This window comes from Rattus norvegicus, chromosome 17 (assembly GCF_021556685.1).
Source record: "Rattus norvegicus strain SHRSP/BbbUtx chromosome 17, alternate assembly SHRSP_T2T, whole genome shotgun sequence".
Taxonomy (NCBI): domain Eukaryota; kingdom Metazoa; phylum Chordata; class Mammalia; order Rodentia; family Muridae; genus Rattus; species Rattus norvegicus.
Window position 1 is genome coordinate 58,476,305 of NC_141550.1, and position 20,179 is coordinate 58,496,483.

Consider the following 20,179-nt stretch of genomic DNA (forward strand, 5'->3'; position numbering starts at 1 on the left):
TGTGTGTGTGTGTGTGTGTGTGTATGTTTGAACATAAATGCAAGAAATTCTCAATAAAATACTTGCAAGCACACAAGTATTAGAAGACATAAAATGATTATGCACTATGATTAAGTTTGATCCTTCCCAGAGAGACAGGGATGGTTAAGTCTATGTAAATAAAAATGTAGTCCACCACAAAACCAGCCTAAAGACAAAAAAAAAGTTCATCTCATTAAATGCAGGAAAGACTTTTGACAAGAACCCCTTCATGTTAAACTAAAGTGTAGGATGCAAGGGATAAATCTCAATGTGATTAAGACGATTTACAGCAAACCAACAGACAACATCAGCCTAAACAGAGAGAACCTCAAAGCATCTCCACTGCAATTAGAAACAAGACTGTCTGCCCTTTCCATGGCTGCCCATCGTGTACTGGAAGATGTCTTAGGTCAAGCAGGAAGACAACTGAAGGAAACCAGAGGGGATTCAATTAGGAAATGGAGATGTCAAAGTGTCCTTGTTTATAGATGACATGATCTTAGGAAACCTTACACACCCCACCAGGGAGCTTTTGCAGCTGATAATTTCAGCAAAGTAGCTTGATGCTAGCTTAACCCACAAAGATCAGTAGCCTCAGTATGACAAGCATTCTGAGAAAGAAAATAGACAAACAGTACTTTAAACATGAGCCTCAAAAAATGTTGGTATAACTCAAACCTACAAGTGAAAGATTTGTATAATAAAACAGAAAGAAATTGAAGAAGACACTGGAAGATGAAAAGATCTCCCATGCTCATGGATCAGTAGAATTAATATTGTGAGAATGGCCGTCCTACCAAAAGCAAGCTACAGATTAAACACAATCGCAATCAATACTCCAACACAATTCTTCACAGAAATTGAAACAACCTTCAACTCTATATAGAAACACAGAAAGACTAAGATAGCTAAAACAATTCTAAATAATAAAAGAACTGTTGGAGATGTCGTCACCAACACAAGTTGTGCAACAGAGCTATAATAATAAAAGCAATACTGGCATATAAACAGACATTGATCTATTGAAAACCAGACATAATTCCACACATCTACAGACACCTGATTCTTTTATAAAGAAGCCAAAAATATTTATTGAAGAGAGACCATCTTCAACAAGTGGTACTGGTTCTTTTACAAAGACACACACACACACACACACACACACACACACACACACACACACAAATGCACACTGTAGAAGAGGCACCATCCTCAACTAATGGTGCTGGTGAAACTGGATGGCTATCTGTAGAAATGTGAAAACAGTTCCAACCTGCACAAAACTCAACTCCAAATGGATAAAAGACCTAAGCCTGAGAATCTGGTAGAAGAGAAATCGAGAAATGGGTTTGAATTCATTGGCATAGGAAATGTCTTTCTGAACGGGAAATCAGAAACATAGGCACTAAGACTAGCAGTTAATAAACGAGATGTCCTGATGCTGAAAGCTGCTGTATGGAAAAAGAAACCACCATTCAAACAAAGCAGCAGCCTACAAAATGGGAAAACATCTCCATCAATCATATACCTGGTAGATTAATACCTAGAATATATAAATATATTCTAAATATACCCTGATCATCATAAAAACAAATAGCAAAAGAATGGGGTACAGAACTAAATAGAGTTTTCAAAACATGAAATATGAGTAGCTGAGAAATCAAGGGAAGTTTAACTTTCTTAGCCACCGGGGAGATACAAATTAAAAATACATTGAGATTCCATCTAATACTAGTCAAGTCAGAATGACCAAGATCAATAAAACAAATGACAGCACTCCCTGGCGAGGATGCAGTGAAAGGGTTACTATCCGTTACTGGTGAGAGTGCAAACTGAGGTGGACCCTACAAATGTGGGTGCAAAGGTCTCTTTCACACTGCTGAAAACTGATCTACCACAAGATCCAGCGCTACCACCCCTGGGCATACATGCAGAGGAGTGTGTCTGAGTGCAGAGAGACTGCCCTTGCTCATCCGTGTTCACCGTTGCTCTATTCACAATAACCCCACATTGGAAACAGTTTAGATGTCGAGACCTGACACATGGATAATGAAAGTGTGGTAGTGTATTACGCAATGGAATATTCTCAACAATTAAGCAAAATGAAATTAGAAAAAACTCAGGGAAATATATGATGCTACAAACAACCATCTTGAGTGAGGTAACTCAAACCCAAAAGGACAAATAGTGGTATTTGAAGATTTGGATCTGGGAGCTCCACATGAATGAAAATATGTGACAGTTATCTTTCTGGGTCTGAGTTATCTCAACATAATAGTTTCTAGTTCCATCTATTTGCCAGTAAATTTTGTGATTTCATTTTTCTTAACATAAATTTTTATTATCTGACCATTACCCAGAGGTGGAAGGTAAGTGCCTGTGTTTTAAAGGCACCATGCACTTCAGACACAGGGGCCAGAAGTCTCATGCAGTATCTCTGAAAGCCTCCTCCCTGAGAACTAGCTTTCATGGTGCTAGAAATCCCCATGAAAGCTTCTAAAGGAGGGAAGAAACCAACTATTTTACTCAGCAGCCACACCTGTGAACCACAACAATGGTCTGGGATGGCACAATACCTCTGAGGGTGCAGTTGTATCACAATTACCTCAGGAGTAACCAACAGCTCCTGGTTGGACTTAAGAACAACTCCACACAAAGGACAGCGTGCTGCAGCTGGAAAGCTGCCCAACTGAAAGGGAAAGTGATGTCGTGTGTTTGGGAGGAGAATCTGCAACCCCTACTTTACTAAATCAACAGAATCCTATGTTCTAAATAGTCTAGTCCTTACCCTACAGTAAGTACAGTTCTCCTACCACCACCACCAAGGAAACTTCTCTACTACAGAGACCATTACTGAAAACTACAACTAAAGAAAATTCAGAGTTGTGGAGCACAGTCCCAACGGATACATCTACAATACAGCTCCCAAGGCTCGGGGATTATTGTGGAAGAGGAGGTGGAGAGATGGTTAGAGACAGACGATCGGGATGTTGCTGGGAGATTCTATCTTCTGGCAACGTCAGAAGCTACAGCCATAATGTCTCATTCACATGATTGCCCAAATATGAACTGAAGAGGATGATAGTAGACGTGCTAAGTGGTCAAGGGAAAGCTCAGGAGGCTCACCCTACACGAACTACGGGTAACCAAGGGATGCTAGAGTGAGAGTAGTAGTCCACCAGGGACGAGCACACCAGGTGGAGGTCCAGCACCAAATGGCGAGCCCTGAAAACATGCAAACAACATACAAACTGGGAAAGTTGTATTTATTATATGTTTGAGATACATGTGTATATCCATATACTCATGTAGATAGTTATATATACCATGTGTGTCTGTGTAACAACAATTATTGAGAAACAAGGCCATGAATTTAAAAGAGAGCAAGAGTGGCATATGAAAGGCTTTGTAGGAAAAAGGGGTAAGAGGGAATTTAATTATGATCTCAGAAAGTAAAAAACAAGCAAATGAACAACAACAAAACTACCCATACCCAGCATTGTAATTCAATATAATTCAATCACCAATCCATAGCATTGATAATCAAGTAAACATGTTATGCAGATTTATTACCATTAGATGCTCACATCCCAAGATTACAACACATACTTTGAAAATCCATAGTCCTTGAGTCATGATGTTCTAAGAACTGAGTTTTTCTTATAATAGAAAAGTGTTGATCATTTGAGTCTATGCCTACTGCTTAGAGTGGTTTTCAGTTTAACACAGGACATGAAGGCATCACACACTCCCAGGGATGAAGCAATGGGCAGTGTGTGTGCTTACAGCTCTAAAGAGCTGAGGTTAGAAAACAAGTCAATCCAGAATCACTCTACAGCCAGTGGATGAGGAGTCTCTGGCTTCTAGCTACTCCCCTCCTTAGATGTATCAGAATAAACATCTTTCTGCTACATAATACAGGCTTACCAATAGCAAGAAGGAGATATGATGGAAGTCCAGGTAAATGAATGACTTCTAGTCTGGTGACAAATAAATGTATGAGTCCTCTTCATGAGCATGGTACACTTAGAGATGACAGAAATCTCAGCACTGAAAAGGAAAAGGGTGCTCAGACGAGTGTTACTGGGTGTATCAAATACACTGCTGGGCAGGCCCTATGCCCAGGGTAATTGGCTAACGTAAAATAAATTTCATATTTTGTTTGGGGTAGTCTGTTTAGTCTTGGTATTTTTTTTGTCTTGATTTTCATTTATATTGTTTTGGTTGTGTTTTTTGGGGGGGGAGAGAAAAAGAGACAGAGACAGAGACAGATGGAGAGAGAGAGAACACACATGTGAACACAGGACATTAAGGTTTTAAGGAGGTGGAGTGCATCTGAGAAGAGTTGGGAGAAGGAAAAATATGATCAAAATATATTGTATAAAATTTTTAAGAAAAAGAATCATATTATAATAAGACCTGAGAACCTCTGGATGCCATGATACATACATGACCAGCACATGTGGCACTTTTACCTCAGCCTTCCCGAGTGAAGAGAGCACACTTCAGCAGCATACTTCAACCTCTTTCATCAGGATGCCAATCCCATTCCTCAGGGCATCCCCCTCAGGACTTACTCATTCCCCCCAAAATCCCATCCTCAGTACTATGTGGCTTAATGTTCAACATGACCCTTGGAGGGACAGTCACTGTGTGGTGGATTGTGTCTGTAGTGGTCTTTCTTGCAAATGTAAACCTTGTCTTTTCAGTGAAAAGGAATACTCCTCCATTGCTGCTGGAGTGCAAACTTCTACAACCACTTTGGAAATCAATTTGGCAGTTTGTTAAATTGCTAATAGGTCTACCTCTAGACCCAGATATACCATTCCTGGGCATATACCCAAAAGATGCCCCATCATCCCACCAGGACACTGGCTCAGCTCTGTTCACAGCAGTTTTATTTGTAATAGCCAGGAAGTAGAAAAAACCTAGATGTCCCTCAACTAAAGAATGGATAAAGAAAATGTGGTTCGTTTACACAGTTAACACCACTCTGCCATTAAAAACAAAGACATCATGGATTTCTCAGGCAAATGGATGGGACTTGAGAATATCATCCTGAGTGAGGTAACCAGGACCCAAAAGGACATACATGATATGTACTCACGTATGAATGGATATTAGCCATAAAGTACAGGATAACCAGCTGTAATCAACAGACCCAAAGAAGCCAAATAACGAGGAGGGCACAAAGGAGGATGGTTGAATCTTTCTCAGAAAGGGAAACAAAATAGATATTGGAGGTTAATGAAAGGAGGGAAGTAGGAGGAAGAGGGGATGGGGAGGGGAACAGGGCATGGGGGAGTCATATATAGGGAAAATGGGAGAAAGAAGGGAGACTGGCTGGAAGGGGCAATCTCTAGGATGAGACTTGGGGTGGGGAGAGGCCATACAGGGACTATCAAGGCATTTCTAACTGAGCTTTCTAGCAATGGGGCATATGCATCCAGAAGTGACCACTTCCTGTAACCAGGCAGGACTCCCAGGAAGGATAAGGACAGTAATCTACCCACAAAGCCTTTGACCCAAAATGTGTCCAGCCTACAAGATTGTACAGGGACAAAGATAAGCAGGGACTGAGGGGATGGCCAACCAATGACTGCCCCAATGTGAGACCCATCCCTTGGGCAAGAACCAATCCCTGACACTATTAAAGATACTCTGCTACACTTCCAGACAGGAACCTAGCATAATTGTCCTCTGAGAGGCTCCACCCAGCAGCCAATGGAAACCAGCAGCTAATGGAAGGAGATGCAGACTCAGACCTAAACATTAGCTGGTGCTCAGGGAGTCTTAGGGAAGAGTTGGGAGAAGAATGGAAGGACACTAAGAGGATAAGGACTCCATAGGAGGACCCACGGGGTCAACTAACCTGGATCTTTGGGGGCTCCCAGAGACTGAATCACTGACCAAAGAGGGAGTACAGGCTGGACCTAAGCCCCTACACATATTTAGCAGATGAGCAGCTTCATGTGGGTCCACCAACAAATGGACCAGGGGTTGCCGCTGAGCCTGCTGCCTGCCTGCCTGCCTGCCTGCCTGCCTGCCTGCCTGCCTGCCTGCCTGCCTGCCTGCCTGCCTGCCTGCCTGTGGATCCCACAGCCCTAAATGGACAGCCTTGTGTGGCCTCAGTGGGAGAGATGTACCTAGTCCCACAGCAACTTGAAGGTGGTGGTGGTGGGGTTGACATTCAGAGGGGGGATTCCCCTCATCAAAGGGGAAGGTGGAACGGGGGAGGATTTGTGTGAGGGGTTACTTGGAGAAGTGGAAGGGCTGATACTGGGTTGTAAAGTGAATAAATTAATTTTAAAAAGTAGCACAATGAAGAAATAGTATTGTCAAAATTAGTTATTCTTAATGTTGGTTGTGTGTTCAGAGGCTTATAACAGTTTCACTTCTTGGTACTAAGAGAGAGTTTCATTTGAGTCAGACCCAGGAATGTCCCTCTGCACCTCGACCATCTTCTCACAGGTAGCCAGGGTTGAAAACCACATCGTGGAGGAATGGTTCTCCACATTTACTGTGCTTCTTAGGATCACCAGGAAGACTTGGAAAGATTCGGATTTCTAGGTCTCCTTGCCTTCGAATTATTTTTACTCAATGGGGCTAGAGTGAAAGTCAAAAATTTGTGGGTTTCCCATTGAACTAGACTGTTGGGGGGAGGGTGGCAATGGGGGGAGGATGGGGAGGGGAACACCCATAAGGAAGGGGAGGGGGGAGGGGAATATTTGCCCGGAAACCGGGAAAGGGAATAGCACTCAAAATGTATATAAGAAATACTCAAGTTAATAAAAAATAAACAAATAAATAAATCCCTTCTTAAACTTTAAAAAAAATTGTGGGTTTTTTTATTTTATTTTTAATTTTTTAAAAAATTTTTAGTCCTCTATTCTACTCATTCCTGAAAACTTTTGTGTCCCCTTCAAAGTCCAGGTTGGTTTTACCTTGAATTTACCCCCAGCTCCAGAGCGATGTACAGAACCAAGCTAAATAAGACACTGCAGTCGACCCCCCTGAGAGAAGAACTAATCGGGTAGTGGGTGTTGAAATCGAATGATGTGAAACTGTGATCCGAGTCAGCCAAATCACAGTGGAGCTCAGGGTCCTCGCTTGGAAGAATCTAAATCAAATGCTTCTCTTTTCCCCTCCCCGAGAAAGCAGGAAGCAGCTAGAGTTGTTGGTAGATGTGACCAAAATGAGAACTTGTCTACATTTGTCTGAGACTCACCTGGGAGAGGGATACACACAGAGCCACTGGACCAAGCCCACCTGAAACTTACACACCTTTAAAAACCTTGTGTATATTCCTCTAAATACTATTCCTCAGTAAGTTTCCATCAGTTATATTTTTGTTTCATTTTGGTTTTGATCTAAGTAGTTACTCTTTTGTGTCTACATAGACTTGTTTAGTATTCGTTTGTTTGTTTTTCAATATTTTTTATCTACTTTATATCTGGACCACAGCCTCCTTCCTTGCCTCCCAGCCCTGCCCTTACAAATCCCACCCCATTATCCTGCCCCCTTTTCCAGAAGAGGGAGGTCCTCCTTGGGTACCACCCCACACCGAGACATCTAGTCCCAGCAGAATTAGACTCATCCCCTCCTACTGAGGACCCCCGGGAAGTCCAGAAAGGGGAAGGGGAGCCAATGACAGGCAAGAGTCAGAGATAGACCGACTCCAGTTGTTAAGGGAACCACATGAAGGTTCTTACTAAGATATAAAAATGTACTTACATTTTCATTGATCTGTGACACTACAATCTCCAGAACAAGAGTAAGCAGTGGCAACGTGCATCTCTGTCCCATTTCAAGCCTTGGGGACAGCTTTTTTTAGGTCATCTTCAGGATGCTGCTTGCTGTAGGGTTAGAGGGTTAGCTCATAAGTACTCATTTATCAGATTAGTGAAATCATGGAGTTTTCATTTTATTGGATTTTATCAACCTTAAAACAATGGTATTGTCTCCTTTTTCTTTAGAGAAGTAAACCAAATGACTCGACTTTCAGCGCCATCCCCACTTGTCAATGATAAACTGTTTAGTAATGCTCTTAATTTCTTTTACATAACTGAATGTGATCCTCAGTTCCCATGATTTAGGAATTTTAAATTAGTTTCAAGAGAAAAACTGTTCTGTAATTTCCTTGTTGAATGTTGTTTGTCAAAATTGTGGTTGTTCTTTGTGTGCTGCAGAATTTATTAATGAAAAAAATTGTAATTTTTGGATCTTGTCAGATTAACCATGAGCAGATTTCACTTCCTAAATATATGTAATTATGTAAATAAAAGTTTAATTATGACCTTTATGTTAAAAGTTGCATTTATGTATTAAGATGCGGTGTTTACCCTCTGTTGACACTGTTAAGTTCTAGTTCTAGAACAATCTGCGCATTTCATAGCTTTTATCATTCGTACAAAACTCGATGCCCATGTGTTTGTCATCCCTCCGTTTAAGGCAGTGCTCTCTCTTTGTATCTCTGTGAGACCTGTGTGGTGCCCACTGGATTTTCTCTGTTCAAGTTTGCGTGTGCTCTGGTTTTCCTTCTTCTGCTAAAATATACAATATACTCTATTGTATATTTTAAAATTATTATCATCATTTCGCTTTTCGTAGGATTGATAGGCTTTTCTTTTTTTTATTGTATACTTTTATTTACATTTCAAATGTTACTACCTTTTCCGGTGGGCTTTTCTTTTTTCTTTTTTCTTTTTCTTTTTCTTTTTTTTTCTTTTTTTGTTCCCCTATTGTTAGTTGCTGGGTTATGAATTTTTTTCAGAGAAACAATGAGCTGTTTTTACTCTGCGTTTGTCCCAATATTTATTTTTTTTGCTATCACATTGCCCTCTCCTTTTTCTATAAGGGTGTTCCCCCTCCCCAACCACCCTCCCTTCACATGTCCATGCCCTGACATTCCTCTACATTGGGGGGGGTCAAGCTTTGGCAGGATCAAGGGCTTCTCCCCACATTGGTGCCCAAACAAGGCCATCCTCTGCTACATATGCAGCTGGAGCCATGGGTCCGTTCATGTGTACTCTGTGGGTAGTAGTTTAGACCCGGGGAGCTCTGGTTGGTTGGTATTGTTGTTCTTATGGGGTTGCAAGCTCCTTCAGCTCTTTCAATTCTTTCTCTAATTCCTCCAACAGGGACCCCAATCTCAGTTCATTGGTTTGCTGCTAGCATTTGCCTCTGTATTTGTCACTCTCTGGCTGAGCCTCTCAGGAGAAGGCTATATCAGGCTCCTATCAGCATACACTTCTTGGCTTCATCAATATTGTCATTTTGGTTTGGTGGATAATATATATATATATATATATATATATATATATATATATATATATATATATATATATATATATATATATATATATATATATAGGCTGGATCCCCAGGTGGAGCAGACTCTGAATGGCCATTCCTTCAGTCTGCGATTCAAACTTTGTCTCCATATCCCCCTATGAATATTTTTCTTCCCCCTTTTAAGGAGGACTGAAGCATCTGCACTTTGGTCATCCTTCTTCTTGAGCTTCATGTGGTCTGTGCATTGTATCTTGGGTAATTCGAGCTTTTGGGCGAATATCCACTTAACAGTGAGTGCATACCATATGTACTTTTTGTTTTTTTGTTTTTTTTTTTTTGTGATTGGGTTAGCTCACTCAGGATGATATTTTCCAGTTCCAACCATTTGCCTATGAATTTCATGAAGTCATTGTTTTTGATAGCTGAGGAGTACTCCATTGTGTAGATGTACCACATTTTCTGTTTCCATTCTTCTGTTGAAGGGCATCTGGGTTCTTTCTGGCTTCTGGCTATTATAAACAAGGCTGCTATGAACAAAGTGGAGCACGTGTCTTTGTTATATGTTGGGGCGTCTTTTGGGTATATGCCCAAGAGAGATATAGCTGGCTCCTCAGGTAGTGCAATGTCCAAAATTCTGAGGAACCGCCAGACTGATTTCCAGAGTGGTTGTACCAGTCTGCAATCCCACCAACAATGGAGGAGTGTTCCTCTTTCTCCACATCCTTGCCAGCATGTGCTGTCACCTGAAATTTTAATCTTAGCCATTCTGAGTGGTGTGAGGTGGAATCTCAGGGTTGTTTTGATTTCCATTTCCCTGATAACTAAGGATGTTGAACATTTCTTTAGGTGCTTCTCAGCCATTTGACATTCCTCAATTGAGAATTCTTTGTTTAACTCTTGTACCCTATTTTTAATAGTGTTATTTGGCTTTCTGGAATCTAACTTCTTGAGTTCTTTGTATATATTGAATATTAGCCCTCTATAAGATGTAGGATTGGTAAAGATCTTTCCCCAATCCGTTGGTTGACCTTTTGTCCTAATGACAGTGTCCTTTGCCTTACAGAAGCTTTGCAGTTTTATGAGGTCCCATTTGTTGATTCTTGATCTTAGAGCATAAGCCATCTGTGTTCTGTTCAGGAAAATTTCCCCAGTGCCCATGTGTTCAAGTCTCTTCCCCACTTTTTCTTCAATTAGTTTGAGTGTATCTGGTGTGATGTGGAGGTCCTTGATCCACTTGGACATAAGCTTTGTACAGGGAGATAAGAATGGGTAGATTTCCATTCTTTTCTTCTACATGCTGACCTCCAGTTGAACCAGCATCATTTGTTGGAAATGCTATTTTTTTCCACTGCATGGTTTTAGCTGCTTTGTCAAATTTCAAGTGACCATAGGTGTGTGGGTTCATTTCTAAATCTTCAATTGCATTCCATTGATCTACCCGCCTGTCTCTGTTCCAATACCATACAGTTTTTTATCACTGTTGTTCTGTAATACAGCTTGAGGTCAGGGATGGTGATTCCCTCAGAAGTTCTTTCATTGTTGAGGACAGTTTTCAATATCTTGGGTTTTTGTTATTCCAAATGAATTTGCTCTTTATAACTCTATGAAGAATTAAATTAAAATTTTGATGGGGACTACATTAAATCTTAAAGATTGCTTTTGGCAAAATGGTCATTTTTACTCTATTAATCCTGCCAATCCATGATCATGGGAGGTCTTTCCATCTTCTGAGATCTTCAATTTCTTTCTTCAGAGACTCGAAGTTCTTGTTATACAGATCTTTCACTTGCTTGGTTAGAGTCACACCAAGTTATTTTATGTTATTTGTGACTGTTGTGAAGGGTATCATTTCCCTAATTTCTTTCTCAGCCTGTAGGGGAAGGCTACTGATTTGTTTGAGTTAATTTTATACCCAGCCACTTTGCTGAAGTTGTTTATCAGCTATAGTAGTTCTCTGGTTGAACTAGCTAACTCATGATCTTTCTTAGGAGAGAGCTGAGCTCTTTAGAGCTAAGATTATAAGCTCAAACCACCATGTCCAGCCATGTCATGTTACTATAGTTTTAAAATACTTTTCAATTTGAAAAAGCTTTAATACATGTATTTTAAAATTTAATGTAAAAAGTGGTAGATTTAACTATGGAATTTTCAGAAAGAATTTGTTTTTGTTAATTCTCCTTTTCTACCTTGCCCCAATCCTTGCACCCCTTTTTGCCCCTCTGTCCCCAGTAGCCTCCTTTCCACATTCATGGTGTGAATATCCCACCCCCTTCCTCAGTACCTTTCCCCCTGTTTCACAGTCCCCTTTCTCATTCTGTTAGCCAATCCCATACTCCCACCATACATAGAAATAAGCACTAACTCTTAGATCTGCAGCTGAAAGAGAACATGCAGTATTTATCTCTCTGAACCTGTCATAGCCCACTTAACATAATATTTCTGGGTCCATCCATTTTCCTACAAATTTTATAATTTTTCTTCTTCTTATGGATGATTGGGACTCCATTGTGTATTCTATTACATTTTCATTATCCATTCATCTGTCGATGGACAAATAAATGCATTAGATTTTCTTGATGTTATCAATAGAGCAGCAATGATGTGTAAGTTCCTCTGTGGCAGGATGTAGAGTTTTTTAGGTAGATGCCGAAGAGGACATATGATAGTTCATTTTTAGCGCTTTGAGAAGTCTGCCCTCTGGTTTCCATGGTGGCTGCATGACTTGCAAAGGATGAGGGACCCTCTTAGTGGGCTTTGTTGTCTTTTGCTGTCTGGATTATGGGCATTCTGACTGGTAGGAGTTGACATGTTACCCATCCATGGGTTGCCATGTTTTGTTTTTTTCTTGTTGTCTATTTTTTGCAGTTGGTTGTGTATTGTGCTTGCTTGAAGTCTAGTTGCCTCTTTCTCCTCTCTTGTAGGCAGGCTGCCTGTTTGCTCTGTTTCTGGTTCCTCTTGCTATGAAAAGTTGTAATTCATGTAATTCCATTTGTCAGTCTTCAGGGTTATTCCTGAACTGCTGGATCCCTGTGCAGCAAACTCTTGTCTTTGTTTATATCTTGAAATTTTTTCTGTTTTTTTTTTTCCTAGCAGTTCAACACTTCATATCTTAAGGTTTTTGATCCACTTTGAAATGGCTTTGTGGTGGGTAAGAGATATGGCTCTAATTCCATCCTTCTGCAGGGGGACATCCAGTTTGTGAACTCTTTGTTGAATAGATTGCCTTTTGCCCACTTTATTTTGACACCTTTATCAAACTTCATGTGGCCATAAATGTGTGGGTTTCCTCCTGGGCCTTCTCTTTGCTCCCACTGACTGCACATGTGCTGTTGTGCAGTAACATGTAGAAATGCACTGCCTTTGCCATTGTGACTCTCGGGTGTCATTTAAGGTCAGTTCTTGGGACACTTCCAGCCAGTGTTCCTTCTATTTGTGTTTGTGTGTTGCTTCTACATTCTTATATTTTCCAAGTCCTGCGGATGATGTCATTGCGACTTTTGACAGGGGTTGCTTTAAACCTGTAAGTTATTTTTAGTAAAATAGCAATTTCATTACATGGATTCTGCCAGCCCAGAAGCATAGAAGGTCTTTCAAGCATCTAGGATCTTCTCTTTCCTCTTTTCAGTGTAAAAATGTTTCCATGTTTGTCTCCCACTTGGTTAGTTTTATTTCTGGGCCATTCATTCATTCATTCATTCATTCATTCAAAGCATTGTCAATAAAATACTTTTCCTAATTTCTTTCTCAGAAATGTGTTGTTGGTATATTTGAAAGATATTTTATATCTTGAAACTTTAATGAAAGTGTTTATCAGAAGCTTTCTAATAAAGTCTGTAGAGTCTTTTTAAGTATACAATCACATCATCTATAATTAGGAAGAATTTTATTATCTCTTCTATATCTTTCTCTTGTCTTATTTCTCTAAGACTTCAATAACTGTATTGAAGTATTCTGACTAAGACTCCAATACCTGTATTGAATAAGAGTAAAGAAAATTTGACAGCCATATCTTATTCCAGACTTTAAGTAGAAATGAAATGCTCACGGTATTTTTTTTTATCATTTAGTATAATTTTAGCAATGGATTTGTTTTATACAGCTCTATTATTTTGAGATGTATGCCGTCTATCAAGCTTCTTCAGGACTTTCATCATGAAAGCACCTTGAACTTTATGAAATACATTTTCTGTATCTATTGGAATGACCATATGTTTCACTTCAATTTTTTTAAGATTTCGTTGGACATACTTATAGAGAATCCACAGTTATTCTCTTTAGCACTTTAAATATGCAATGCTATTTTTGTTTTCTATTATTTCTATTTAGAAATTATTAAACAATCTATTAATCCTTTGAGGGTAATTTTTCTTCTGATTGCTTTTAAGATTTTTTAAAATATAGTTTAAGTTTATGTTCCAGGAATATTTATCTTTACTTTTGAATTTTTCTTCTTGAGGTTTGCAGAACTTAATGATCTATCTCTTAAATACTTTTCATTATTTGGAATAGAATCTTTAAAATTGTTATTTATTCATGTCTGAACATGCATGTGTTCATGTGTATGTGTGTGTTTGGGACATACACATGTGCTCAGTGTGCCTGTGGATGTCAGGGGACAATTTACAGAAGTTGGTATTTGCCTTCCAATATGTAGTCCCAGGAATCAAAGTCAAGTTCTTAGGGTTGGTGGCATCTTGCACCCTGGAGTCATGCATTTTTACCTCTTCCAATACCGCTGAGGTCTTATTCTCTCAACTCCTCCTGGAGACTCCTAGCACACGTTTCTTGGCTGTTTCCGCTGTGCATTTCAACATCTGTTCTTCAGTGTCCTCTGTCCATCGTCAGTGTTTTGGCTTATTCTGCTTTTGAGCTTACACTTTTAATCTTGTAAAAGCCACTCTTAAGTCAGGACACTGAGTTACCATCTTGACTGTTAAAGTATGTTAATATATTTTCCTTACATTCTTCTATTTCATTGACCAGATTAATTACAATTATTTCAAAGTCCTTAATTTCATAATCATACAGTAATTTTTAAAAACTGTATGATCCTTAGAACATAAGCATTCATTTATTTATTCATTTATTTCTTTATTTATTTCCTTATTATGTTTTTAACACACATTTGTAGTGTAGGCTGGCCTTGGCTATTCTTGCCCTGGCCTCCTGATACACTTAAAACATATAGTGTGCAACCAAGCGTAGCTTCTGAGTAATATTTTTATTGAAGCCTGGGTATAATACGTTAAAAAAACATAGAGATTCCAGACTCTATTCTTTCTCTAGCAAAATGTCCCCTTTCCTCTCTGGACACACAGTAAAGACTGGTCACATTTACCATCCAGCTTAGGGTTTGACTCAGCTCCCACTGCACCCAGTGCACCTCCCTGTGCCTCTCCACAGCAGTGTCCTCATGACACGCTGGAGACTCCTTAGTTCTCTCAATTTCCACTCAAGCAGAAACTCACAGCTTCCTGTTGTGTCATTTCCCACCTTCTGCAACCTCGGAGCTTAGCAGGGATCTTAGGTGGAATCTCCCATACGGGGCTCTGAGACTTTAGCAAACTTTCCCAGTCAAGATGCCCCCTTTAAATCTCTGGTGTTTCTATCGCAGTACATCAAGATCCCAAGTTCTCTTCTTACTCCCCGTCACTGGCCTTCCCTACAGGCAGTTCACAGGTTCTAGAACCAGAGCTGGCTAAGTTCAGCATAGAAGGCAGCTGTAGCTCCTCAGCTGTTCCCCGCACAGGCAGCTCATCCTCAGCGATGCCTGGACCTTAGCCTCCCTGCTTGGTCGCCCCAGGAGGTTATTGCCGTGTGTAATCAGATGTTTTGTGTGTCTTCTACATCCTCCTTTGAGCCCACTCCTTGGCTGTACTAGTATATCCAAAGCCACTCCATCACACTCCAGAACAGTATCCAAAGCCACTCCATCACACTCCAGAACAGTATCCAAAGCCACCCCATCACACTCTAGAACAGTATCCAAAACTACTCCATCACACTCCAGAATGGTATCCAAAGCCACTCCATCACACTCCAGAACGGTATCCAAAGCCACTCCATCACACTCCAGAAGTATCCAAAGCCACTCCATCACACTCTAAAACGGTATCCAATGCCACTCTATCACACTCTAGAACAGTATCCAAAGCCACCCCATCACACTCTAGAATGGTATCCAAAGCCATCCCATCACACTCTAGAATGGACCTTCGTTTTTCACATCGCCCTGTCCGTTGAAGACAGTGTACTTGTAACCCCTCCATCCCCATTACTCAGGAAGCAAAGGCAGAGGGATTGCTGTAAGCAAATTTCAGGCCAAACAGGAGGCCTGATTCTATAACAAGATTCTATCTTTTAAAAAGCCCAACTTTCTGTACGTTATTGAGTAAAGTCACTTAACAATATTAAACTAAATTCCTCTATGGCAGACAGATTAATTTTGGAAAAGTCTAGTAATGCTCATTTAAAGGAAAGAGAGAATTTTTAATGTTTGTGAAGTTACCAGTAATGTAACAAAGCCTCTGTTTTGCAGGAAGTGGGTCTTACTTAACGCAGAGAAAGTGTGTCAGCTTTTCTTCCATATCCTAGACTCATCATTGGCTCTGTAGCAGGGAAACACCTTTCTGGAGGAGAAATGGGGACTGTGGGGACATAAGGCTGTCTGCTGGCTCTGGTCCTACTTCTGGGTCTGTGTGGAGAAGTAGTTGAGATCCTGCTGTCCTTATTAAGTGAGAAGATCCCAAACAAAGAACACATTGGCAGTTAGGTGAGCCACTGGAGTGTGGATGCCAAGTCAGAATCATGAGTAAGTAACAAACCCCAGTACATGTAAATAGCCAAAAAACAGAGGGTTGGCGCCAACTCACCAAGTAGCTTATTTTCCTATGAATAATGGAATCCTGTGTCTCATATCATCCCTTATTCAAAGCATCCTCACCAAGCCTATTTATACTTTATGACTGTGTATTCTTGCACTGTACAGGATTGGACCAAGGGATGCATATGTGTACATACTCCATTATTACCAGGTTACACATCACCCCATTATCCCCCTCTCTCATGCATTTATAGTTAAAGTCAAGCTTAAGTAAGGCCTTGGAACATTCCTGCTGGCAGGAAAGAAGGAATTAGAGATTGCTGACTCATCAGTCCATCCTGGCCAGGGATCTCCAGTGCCAGTTCAGGCTCTGCCACCAGCATGAGCTCCCGAGCCCCTCCCAACTTCAGATTCTTGTTTAACGTTTGAAGCCTTTCACATATAACACACACACACACACACACACACACACACACACACACTCATATGCACACATTCACACATGCACACACACTCATGTAGACACACACATAAACCCACACTCTCTCTCACACATACACACATACTTAAGCTTGTTTGTTTTTTAAGGAATCTTTGTAACTTCCACAAAGATTCTTGCCCTGCTCCTCTGTTGGTACTTGGGTGTCAGCCCACTCTACACTATTCTTGACCCTTACAATTCTTAATTCTCATACACAGATTCAACCAGCCACAGCTCAAAGTGCTTAAGGAAGGGTCCTGCCTGTATTGAACATGTAGTTTTACCTGTCACGTTTTCCTAAACAATACAGTATGGTGGCTTTTCATAGAGTCTCTACAGAGCATTTGCTTGACATTACTAGGTATTTCAAATCTTCAAGGATCTCACTGTGTGGCCCAGTTTGGTCTCATCTTCAAAAGTCATCCCAGGCTCAGAGGCTCACCACGCCCCTGCTGTAGAAGAGTAATGGACACAGAATGGGCACAGGCTCCATGCAGACATACAGTTTCTGTCCATCCACAGCTCATGGTATCTGCAGAGCGGCTGCAGGCACCCAAGGTTGCACGCCGAGGAACACGGGTCACCGCTGCTCTGTGAACGTGCTATTTCTCTGTACCTCCAGTCTTTGCTTACATCGTGCATCTTCCTGGAAGAGCTCTACTGGTCTGCCCCTTGCCTCTTCTATCTCTGTTTATGGTGATCTACTTATTTTTAGTAATCTCTTTCTCCCATGCCTCACTCTCCGTTAAATGCTCTAGTCCCAGCCAGATGTGACCTTTCTTCCTTTACGGTGCGGAACACTGGGCTTGCGCCTCTCCTGGGACTGTTAGTATAATCTGTGTTGGAGAAAAGTGGCCTGTGTGCTTGTGTTATCCCTCTTGTTAGACAGACAGCTTCTTAAGGATAAGAACTGTGGAACTTTTAAATCCTCAGCTAATACTGGTCAGCTAATATTCATTAGGCTGGGCACTAGTGATGTGATTCCTGCTTTCTCGTTGGGTAACAACTGCATGGCATTCTATCCCTTCCCCTTCAGAATAAATGAGGAACTCAAATGAAACAATAATCAAAAATAAAAACTTTTAAGTGGCTCAGAGGCAACTTTGCTTTGAGAACTCCAGTCCTATGCTCTTGGGAATGGCTCTCCACTCACGCCATGCTTAAATTCTGTATTAAAATCTCTTCATAAACTCCAACTCTGCTTCAATAATAAAAATAAACCTGGACAAGAGACTTAAGTAGACATTTCTCAAAAGATGGCCATGTGATCCGTAGGCATATGAAAAATGCCAAGCCCCACTCACCATCATGGGAGTGTGTGCCCACCTCGCTCAAGATGGCTGTTCCCGAAGACTGCTGGTGCTAATGCGGACGGGGCACAGCAAACTCTCAATACAGCATTCACAGGAGTGTGGGTTTGTTAGAGAGGCCAAAAGGAAACCAGCACTGCCATATACCCCTGAAGTCACACATACATACATTACATACGTACATACGTGCATACATACATACATTACATAGTATATACATACATGTGTGTGTCCAATATACAGCCCAAAGAAATTGCATCGGCATAGAGAAGAATCCTCTACATCCCTGTGGTTTGTACAGTGGGATTTACAGAAACAAAGGAATTGAGAGAATGCCAGTGCCCTTTACACAGTGAGTAGAGAAAGAAAAGGTAGAGTATGTGTGTAAACCGTGGAAAAATATTCAGCCATATAAAATGAAATCTGAATATTTGTACAGATCGGGTATGCTAAGTGAAGCAAGCCAAGCACTGGAAAGCAGCGCTGCACGGTCTCACCGGCAGGGGAAATCGTAACCAGCTGAGGTGGGGAGCATCAGGGACGGCAAGAGGCAGATGACTGGGTTCTGAGGTACGGATAGGAGGACATCCTGGCAAGCAGCTGCACTCTACAGTGATCATAGCTAAAAGCAGTAAAGTATAACTTTAAAAAGCCTAAAGAAAGAAGTTTTAATGTTTTTGCCACAGAGAAACAGTAACTCTTTGGGGATATGTGTGTACTGACTTTGATGTGTACTCCACAGTGTGCACAATATTGAAGCATCCCATGAGTCTCCATATGCACATATGCATAATTAAAGGGATTAATTGCCATATTAGTAGATGCTTTTTCTCTTAATTATAGGAAGCTAGCCTGAATCATGGTATTAGTATCCTGTCATATTTTGCTTTTGCCTATTTTCAAGGGGAAGGCACAAATATAGTGGAGACCACTTTAAGTTTCTGTTCATCACATGCACCTCTCTCTGCCACCATCTTCTGTAAACTATTGGAAATCCAAATTCTCAGGCCCCACTCCAGACCTGATGTGCTGGAAATTCCGCAGCCCTAGTGAGGTGTGCTTCACAGGCCTTCTGGACACAGAAGCTTAAGGATCATGGCTACTTTTACTGGGCTTTCAGTTTAAGTTATATCATAAATAATCCCTCTGCTTTGTGTTTGGTTAAATGTCTTGATTAAACACGGGGGGGGGGGAGGCAGAGGCAGAGGCAGAGGCAGAGGCAGAGGCAGAGGCAGAGGCAGAGGCAGAGGCAGAGGCAGAGGCAGAGGCAGAGGCAGAGGCAGAGGCAGAGGCAGAGGCAGAGGCAGAGGCAGAGGCAGAGGCAGAGATCCTGTGATCCTGCTAGCTGTCAGTACTAGCAAATTGATGAGGAACCTGGAAGGAACACAGATGTCCAAGTTTTGTCCTGTCTGGGCTCCCATACTGACTGTGATTTGCCAGTGTGCCTTGCAGGTGAACTATATCAAGAATCCTATGTATAATTAGCCAATTAGACTGGGGAGTGACCCTCTGCCAATGAATGTCTGAGCTCTGGATTTTTTGACCTTGTTGCTCTTGTTGTTGTTGCCAAGTGAGAATCAGTGGAGAATTTTCATAGAATAGATATAATAATTATATGATAATCAATCTAGGGATTCACACTGAAGTAATTTGTTTCTTAGTTGCAGAAATAGAGATCCAGCCACATCAAAATAGAACAGGGTTATAATCAGAAATTTAATTTAAGACAATACTGTATTTTTAGGCAGTGCATGGCATGTGAGGTTGCATATAAACACCATGAATTTATTTCAGGATTAAATACATAGTTGAGGTTATGAGCAACAGAAGTTTTCTGTCCTTTCATGAAATTATAGCAATAAAAATCAACTAATATCCAACCAAAGTTTACTAGGTCAAGAAGTAATTTAGCAATGCCTATACATTTCCTATATTCTCTCTCTGTGTGTATTATACATTCATGTATGTATCAAGTTCATGTGTGTGTGACATATATGCAGACAAACATACATATGGAAGTTCATAGGTTGACATCAGATGCCTTTCTGTAGCTCTTTCTACTTTTATCAGATGAGGTCTCTTGCTAAACCTAGAGCTTATCAATTCTGGCTAGTTCACCCAGGGTCCCACAGTCTGCCTCTTGAGTGCTACTGTAGGCAGTCGTCACACTTGCCTGCCTTTTACATGGGCTCTATGGTTCTTAGTCCCAGTCCTCATGACCATAGAGCTGGGGCTGCAGAGCCATTTCCC

General features: G+C 40.9%; 1 protein-coding gene across 17 annotated transcripts in view; it reads left to right on the forward strand.

Annotated features, from left to right (window-relative positions):
• The window catches only part of LOC120097728 (translation initiation factor IF-2-like), a 65,496-nt gene that overhangs the window by 33,646 nt on the left and 11,671 nt on the right, over positions 1 to 20,179 (forward strand). For 4 of the 17 annotated variants that reach the window (XM_087591865.1, XM_087591875.1, XM_087591872.1 and 1 more), the window contains one exon: positions 18,369 to 18,499. The exons of the other annotated variants lie outside the window; for them this stretch is intronic. The gene's annotated coding sequence lies outside the window, so the exon portion shown is untranslated. The remainder of the gene's footprint in view (positions 1 to 18,368; positions 18,500 to 20,179) is intronic. 17 annotated transcript variants of the gene reach the window in all.